A 7,935-nucleotide genomic window follows, 5' to 3' on the forward strand; every position below is an offset into this window, starting at 1 on the left:
AGGTTTTATTAACTAGTGAAGAAGGTGAGTGCCTTGAGCTGGGCTAGCGGGGAGGCCTAAAATCACCTCTGAAATATGGAGGGGGGGAGAGAAGGGTTAAGAGGGGGAGAGAGAGAGAGAGAGAGAGAGAGAGAGAGAGAGAGAGAGAGAGAGAGAGAGAAATCTGCATAATACTATTCACGGCTGTATCTAATGTTTTGGGGTCAGCGTTTCACTTCTGATGCATAATTTTTACGCCCTAAGAAGGTACAGCCACATATCCCTAGGGTCAGTCTCAGCCCACAGTGTGGCTACACAAAATCTGGTTCCCATGTTTCCCACGTGTTACATGGGAGCTTTAGGGTGGCTTCACTCATAAATCTCTGTGCTTTCAGGATGACACATTAGCACCTCTGATAGACCCACTTACATTGCTTAAAGCCAGCTGACAAGATAAGGAAATATCCTGTCCAGGTCTGTACATGTCAATGCATGGAAATAGGGCCTGGTTAGGCAAAATGGAGACAACGGCTCTGTCTAGGAAAATCATCCAGGTGGTCCTCTATACATACTGTTATTTTTACAGTAGTCAGAGAATAAGATAGGGCCATAAAAATTCTCCAGTGGCGATTAGCACAAACTTGCCTTTTCTATGAACTAAGACACACTAGCAGTATAGCTAGCTTGCAACTTCTCTCTTTTTTCCTTTCCTTCTTGCCCCCTTCTCCCCATCCTCATTCCCTCTTTCTTTTAAATGATTTCTTCCCATTTCACAATACTCATTGTACAGCTTAGACATTACTCATTCTTTCAATGTCTCACATCAGGGAGACAATATGGTGTTTGCACATCTGAGTCTGATTTATTTTACCTTATGAGTGTGGTGTCAAGTTGCACATATTTGCCTATAAAAGCTTCAAGTTTATCCTAGTTTTTCTTATTTTTGGAGACAGGGCATCACTATGCAGTTTGGGCTGCTATGCACATACATGAGCCCATGGCCTTGGGCTCACTTTTGTAGCCCTCAGGATGGTCTTAAACTTGCAGAGATCTTCTTATGGCTACTTTCTGAGTGCTGACATTATAGGCATGCACTACTATGCCTGGTTCCTCAAAGTTATCCTTCTTTATGGCTGAATAATATTCAATTATACGGAAATACTGCATTTTTTAAACCTATTCTTCAGTTTATGGGCATTTAGGTTGTTTCCAAGATTTAGCTATTACAAATTATGCTGCTACGAACATGAATGCATGTATTCTGCTGCAGTGTGATGATTTTAATTCTTCTGGGAACATACCTAAAAGAGGAATAGCTAGGTCGAATAGTACCTTTAATCCTAGCTCTTTGAGGGGACTCCACACTGATTTCCACAGTAGTTGGCTGCAACAATATTTGAATGCCTAGTGTCTTAGAAAAGAAGTATTTTTCTGGTCATCTGGCTTATAAAGTGTATTACAAATTTTCTGCTTTACCTAACACTCTCTGCATTTTCTTATGCGATCTGATATTTGGCTTATATTGTCCTTACTAAATGTATGAAGTGTAATTGTGTGTGTGTGTGTGTGTGTGTGTGTGTGTGTGAGTTCATAATGAGCAACTTGGAGAAATTTGTCTACAACAAAAAATTGAATAATGAAATTTCAAGGAATATAAATTATCCAAAGTCAATATTTAATAAAATGTTTAATACTGCATGTCTTATTATGTGCTTTATATCAACATGTTCATGTTTCAAATAAATATGATATCAAAATATTTACATGGAAAATGTTTTCTTTAAAATGTCCACATAAATATGTTATTTAGAATTTGATAGGGCTAAAGAAATCTGAGAGGAAATATTTAATATAATGTTGAAGTTTCAATAAAATGCTTTTAGTTTGTATATTATTCATTCTTTGAATATCTCATACATATGTTGAAATATGTATAAGTATCAAAACTTTAAAGACATTCTACAGAGATAATTATTTTGTTTTCTTACAGTGATTTTATCCTTTAGAAATTATCAAATTAATTGATACTTAGTGAAAAATGTTTGTGATAAGCATAAAGAAGGACAATTTCTAGCATCCGTGAAAGGATATATTGTTGTGGATAATAACATGTAATGAGAATGGAGAGAAATAGTTCAAGAAAATGTTTTAACTATGATTGCTAAAATTCATATACATTTGTTCATAACAGTAAAAAATAGCAAATATTGATGTCAAATAAAAGTGGTTGCTTTTGAAGGTTTGAAAAGACAATTTTCACAGGAACGCAAGGCAAATACTTGCCTTGTTTCATGTTATTAGTGCAGTAGGAGTGTTTTTATATCTTCAGGGACTTGAGTATTTAAACAATTAATATCACACATTGCATTTCTAAAGTTTTCAAATGAGTTTCAAATATTTATAATTTTTCACACTTTGGTGTTTTGTTTTCACACGAAAAACTAAATGAAAAAATATAGCTTTTAACTGCTATGGAAATGAAATTAAATGAAAGAGAAAATAAGTATAATGATAAGTATGCATTTAAGTTTAGCAAAAATTGGGTTGGGGAGATAGCTCAGTAGAGTAAGTGCTTGCTTGGCAAGTTCAAGGTCCTGAGTTTAATCAACCAATTTGCAAAAAATATTTTAATATTTTGCTCTTTCACCAATTACTCACACTTTCTTTAAACCATGAGATGGATTTTACTCTTTCTTGTTTTGTTTTTGTATTTTTGGAAAGGGTTTGCCGGTTATTCAGGGTCTTACTACTAGATCAGATTCGTAGTGATCCGCCTTTTTACAGCCTCCCAGATGCTGGGATTACAGGGAGGTACCACCACATCCAGTTTCAGTTGCCACCCCAAGCATGCCCTGAGGGTGGGGCGGGCACAGCAGCCCCAGGGATCAAACACTCATCCCCTGTGCCTGTTTGCATATGCTTATTCCGCCGAGCTAGTTGGCCTGCCTGGATTTTAGTCTATTGAAAGGATTATCCAGGATATTTAGTCCAGCAGTATAAATAATAAAATTTTGATAATTCTGAGGAATCTCAATATATTTCTAGCTTGTTACATATTTTTGAAATATTCTATTTTATGTATTTAATTTATAAAAAATTCAGTGATCATTTATGATTTTCAAACTTTTTGCATTTGTTGTGTTGTAGATTCCTTGTTTTACCTAAAAATACAACAAACGAGATTTAAGGTAAGAAAAGGCAGCGAAGGGAAACAGGTGTGGCACGATAACTCTGTGCCCACTTCTGCTTTTGTTTGTGACAAACAAGATAGATGATGAGTCGCAGCCCAGAGTTTCTTCAACAGTAGTTATGAATTTCATTTTGTTTTATAAAACTATCAAAATTTAAATTCTGAACAACGTTTCCTCTTTCATCTTGTCTTCTTTTCTGTGCAGTTCCATATGCCTTTTGGGTACTTCTGCTCTGCATGTATAAAAAATAATTCCGTGTGCATTTGATAACTCTTGTGGAAATACTTTGATTCTTTTCAGTTTAAACAAATGAAACTTGTTTATTCATCTAGCACCAATGTGACTGCAGATATGTTTCAGTGCAACATTCCCCCACAATTACACTGAATGTAATAAAATGATACATGTAATTCACATTTTTTTTCCTCAGTGTGATTTCCTTGCTTTGATTTCTCTAGTTAATTTCCTATTCAATTTTAAGAGTTCCCTAAATGGAATTTTTTCCCTTTATCTTTTAAGTTCTTATTACATATTCTAATAAAGTCATCTTTGTCATGTGTAAAATGCCACATCTGTGGCTTCACAAAATAAATTCAAAGGCTTCCATGACAACTCTCTGATCTCAGAATCTGGATGCCAAGGTCATCCTTGACACCAAGTGCCATTAAACAAGGATAGTAGAGACAGAACTGTGTATGCGGTTTCTTGTGGTCCAAGATTTCATACACCATGATATGGCAGATTCAGCTTTCCTGCTCATCCCACTGGCCAGACCACAAACATAAAGTCACAACATGTTCGAAAAATAAATAATTATGGCACAATAGTGTGTTCAGAAAGAAGAAAAAGGTTAATGTAACAATCTTGAAAGAGCAAACAAGATTCCCCTTGACCCTGTTACTGTACTAACATTTTATTCTTGCCTGTGTGCTTTGTATACAAACATCATTTCCACTAATGTAGCCAGTTATAACCCTGATTCATGTGCTTCGCTCTACTTTATGTACACTTCTTTAACATTTTAAATTAGAATTGTCAGTCTTTTAATACATTAAATTAAATTCTTTCTGCCAAAATACTACTTGCTTTTTCCACTAAAGATATTCCCCCAGTATTAAAATAAAAAACTGTCTTAATTATAGTCAATGTTGCTTGTCTACTTAGTGTATCACATATTAATATTTGTAAATTACACATGCAGCTATGTATTTTGCTTATATTTCAGTCTCACTTATGAGAAGAACTGATTTTGTTGGTCAGCAACAAGCTTTTATTTGTTCAGGAAAGATTTTATGGATTGGAACCTATCGTTTTTTATTAGTGCTCTCTTCAAACAAATAAAATCTATAGCACCTGTGTCCATAGAAATATGCAAGAAGATTTCTGAGATGAACCTACGTGACGAGAGGGGAGATAACCCAATAATCCACAGTGGCCTCTGTGTGCTACAGAGTCAGAGGATCCAGTAGCTGTCTAGTCCAGGAAACTGGCAGCTTCAGAACCAAAGGGACCAAGGAGGCCAGGGCCTGGGTGAGTCCTGAGGATGTGCTGCTGCGAACCTGCATGGACTAGCAGGAGGAAATTGAGGCTGACATCCACAGGCAGAGGAAGAAGCTGAGATCATGCCGTCTTGAAAAATGGAACTTCTTAATTTGGGCAGAATTTGGTTTTCCTTGCCCTTTTATTCCCTCCAGGCTGCAAGCTTATATGATGGTGGTGCCACAAGGAGGGTGTACGGTACCACTTCTTCGTAGGCCCACATGCTGGTCATCACCATACAGACAGGTTTAGCTTCTAGGGGTTTCTTTATGCAGTCGAGCTGATAGTTGCAGTTTACAGTCACATTATCAAAGACAACTAGACTGATGCTTAAACATCTACAACATTAAAATATATTGTCTCAGGGAACAAAAAATAGTTTATCAGGAATAAAATCATACCTAAACAGTAATGAAGTGTGAATCATACAATGCCTAAAGTATGGTTTAAACTCAAAGCTATGAATCTTACCATGTAATGGTAAAGGCATTAAAATTTAGCTAAGTTGTACCTCCAACTTTGAATGAATGAGCAATAATATTTTATAATTGCAAGTCTCATGTTACATAACTTAAATAATTGTTTAATTCTCACCAGTTAAGTATCCAAAACACCACATTTATTAAGCAACTGTTTCAAAAACATTACTTTTATGAGATCAGTTATAAAATGCACAATCAGAATTTATCCACTTGCTCTCAGAGCCTAAGACCAATGTTCTCTTTTCCTTCTTCCATTCTAAGGTAGGCAATAAAATTCTCCTCATGATTTTCCTCCATAATTTTTTTTTTCGGAACCGGGAATTGAACTCAGGCCCTTGCGCTTGCCAAGGAAGCGCTTATTCCACTGAGCCATCTCCCCAGCCCCCTCCATACAATATTTTAAAGAGTATACTGTGTTTATCTGCTGCAATCAGTCCAAATAATGTCACAGGAGCACGTGTTCGCAGTCATATTGTTTCCATTTCGGGTGTCTTGCGGGTTCACACGCACAACACATCTGCATTTCTCTTCTCCCCCTCGCTCCTGCTCATTTGCCCTCTACTTCATTCTCTTCCCATGTGCAGGAGCTCTAGATTCCTGTGTTATGTATCTGATTTTGCTCTTTAATTTTCTTATGCTGTGAATGTCTCATATAAAGGGATTCCATGTGTAACGTATTTCACTTAATAGTACTTTCTCTAGGTGCATCTGTTTTCCTCTAAGCAATTGGTTCCTCCTTCTTTATGGCAGAATAGTACTCCATTGTACAAAGTATCAGCTTTGCTCTATTCACTCACCTATTGATGGACATACAGTTTGCACCAGTTTTAGTTATTATAAGTTGTGCTGCTATAAATAAGGGTAGGCTTGTACCACTGTGATAAGTTGTCTTTATCTCTTTCTTGCAGATACCTAGAAGGTGAGCAGTAAGTCAAATGGAATTTCTATATTTAGTTTTCTGAGGAATTTTATACTGAGGGAAAAAAACCTACAGAACAGGAAAAATATTTCTCCCCAGAAAAAGTACTAGTATCCAGAATAAAGAACTCAAAAAATAAGTCTTAAAGATAAAAAGTCAATCAAAAAGATGGGCAAGTGAAGAACAGAAGAAAAATAGAACAGAAGAAAAAGTATAAAAATGCTCAGTAATGCTGACCATTAGAGAAGTGCAAACTAAACAACACCAAGATTCCATCTTACCCCAGAAAGAATGATCATAATTAAAAAATCAGATGTCAGACTGGGCATGGTGGCATGCGCCTGCAATCCCAGCACTTGCGAGGCTGAAAACAGGAGAATCGCTACAAGTCAGATCTACGTAGCGAGACTCTATAGACTCCGTAGACCCTTTACTAAATGCAAAAAAAAAATATATATCAGGTGATAACATATGTTTGTGAGGCAGGAGAGAAAAGGAATCCTTATATATTTTAGTGGAATTATAAACCAGTTCAAATGATTTTTATTATATGGAGAACTACAACAGACATTTTGTAAGGCCATGACTTTAATTCTATCTGTCTTTGAAGTAACATTTCAGTGTGATGCAGTAATGTTATATTTCAGAGGGAAAATGTCAAGTCCAGGACACAGTCAAGTACAAGAAAAATTGGACTTTATGCCTTTCTTGGCTGGGCACTTTGCCTCACAGTGTTAAGAGCTGGATGTCTTGGCCTTGCCTTGGGCTGGACTGCTGCACACCTCCAGCCCAGCATTCCTGCTGTACCATCTACTTGGGGCTACTTAAATATCCCTTTACACCTTTTTTGTTGTTGTTGGTTGATGGGTGCAGCACTGCAGAGATTATTTCAAATCAGAGACTAGTTTAATGAGATAATACAATGAGCAATTGCATCCATGATAAGAGCAACTTTCCTTTTCAAATTTTTAATTATTTAATGATAAGATTTTTTTTCAGTAAAAGAGATGCTTGGGGCATGAAACATCTTTTTAGAACACTAAAACTAATACTATAAGGAAGGACTGTTTGTTCTTCATATGTTTATCTGTATACTACCAGTTTATGTTCATTTTGGCAAAATCTCTATTTTTTTTGGTTGAGTTGTTCCAATTTACAGAATTGTTATTTCATTTTAATTTTTCACATTTATGGCTCATTTTTTAGCATTTCATTTTAGAGTATCACACACCCTTCAGTAGACATCATGTTTACTGAAGTCAACTGAATTTCGAATGGCTACTGGTTTACAAAGAAAAGAGGAGCTTTATTTTAAGGCTTGCACCACCTCCAAAATTAACTCAAGCTGGAAGAGAAGCAAAAGAAAATGCACTCAAAATATGTTTATTGGGGCCGGGGAGATGGCTCAGTGGAATAAGTGCTTCCCTGGCAAGCGCAAGGGCCTGAGTTCAGTCCCCGGTTCCACAAAAAAAAAAAAAAAAAAAAAAAAAAAAAATGTTTCTTTCATTTTTTATTCTGCTTTAAACTTTTTGTTTCGTGATACTATACTTCATCATTAATATACATGATTTATTAGTAATGAAGTGTTTAGCGTTAAATTAGCCTATTAACTGCGCTATTAACCATAATAGTTTTTTTCTTTTTCATTTTTGCTTGTGAGCATAATATATTTATTGAGGGAAAGAAAGCTCCTGTCTGAAAGAGGGACAGGAGGGGGTCCCGAGATGCTCCCCATAGTTCTTTTTTCAAGACTCAATCAGTATCCAAATACCTAGCCAATCACAGAAGAGTAAATGTTACTATATATTAAAATTGTATTTAAATT

This window comes from Octodon degus, unplaced genomic scaffold, assembly GCF_000260255.1.
Source record: "Octodon degus isolate 3935 unplaced genomic scaffold, OctDeg1.0 scaffold00247, whole genome shotgun sequence".
Taxonomy (NCBI): Eukaryota; Metazoa; Chordata; class Mammalia; order Rodentia; family Octodontidae; genus Octodon; species Octodon degus.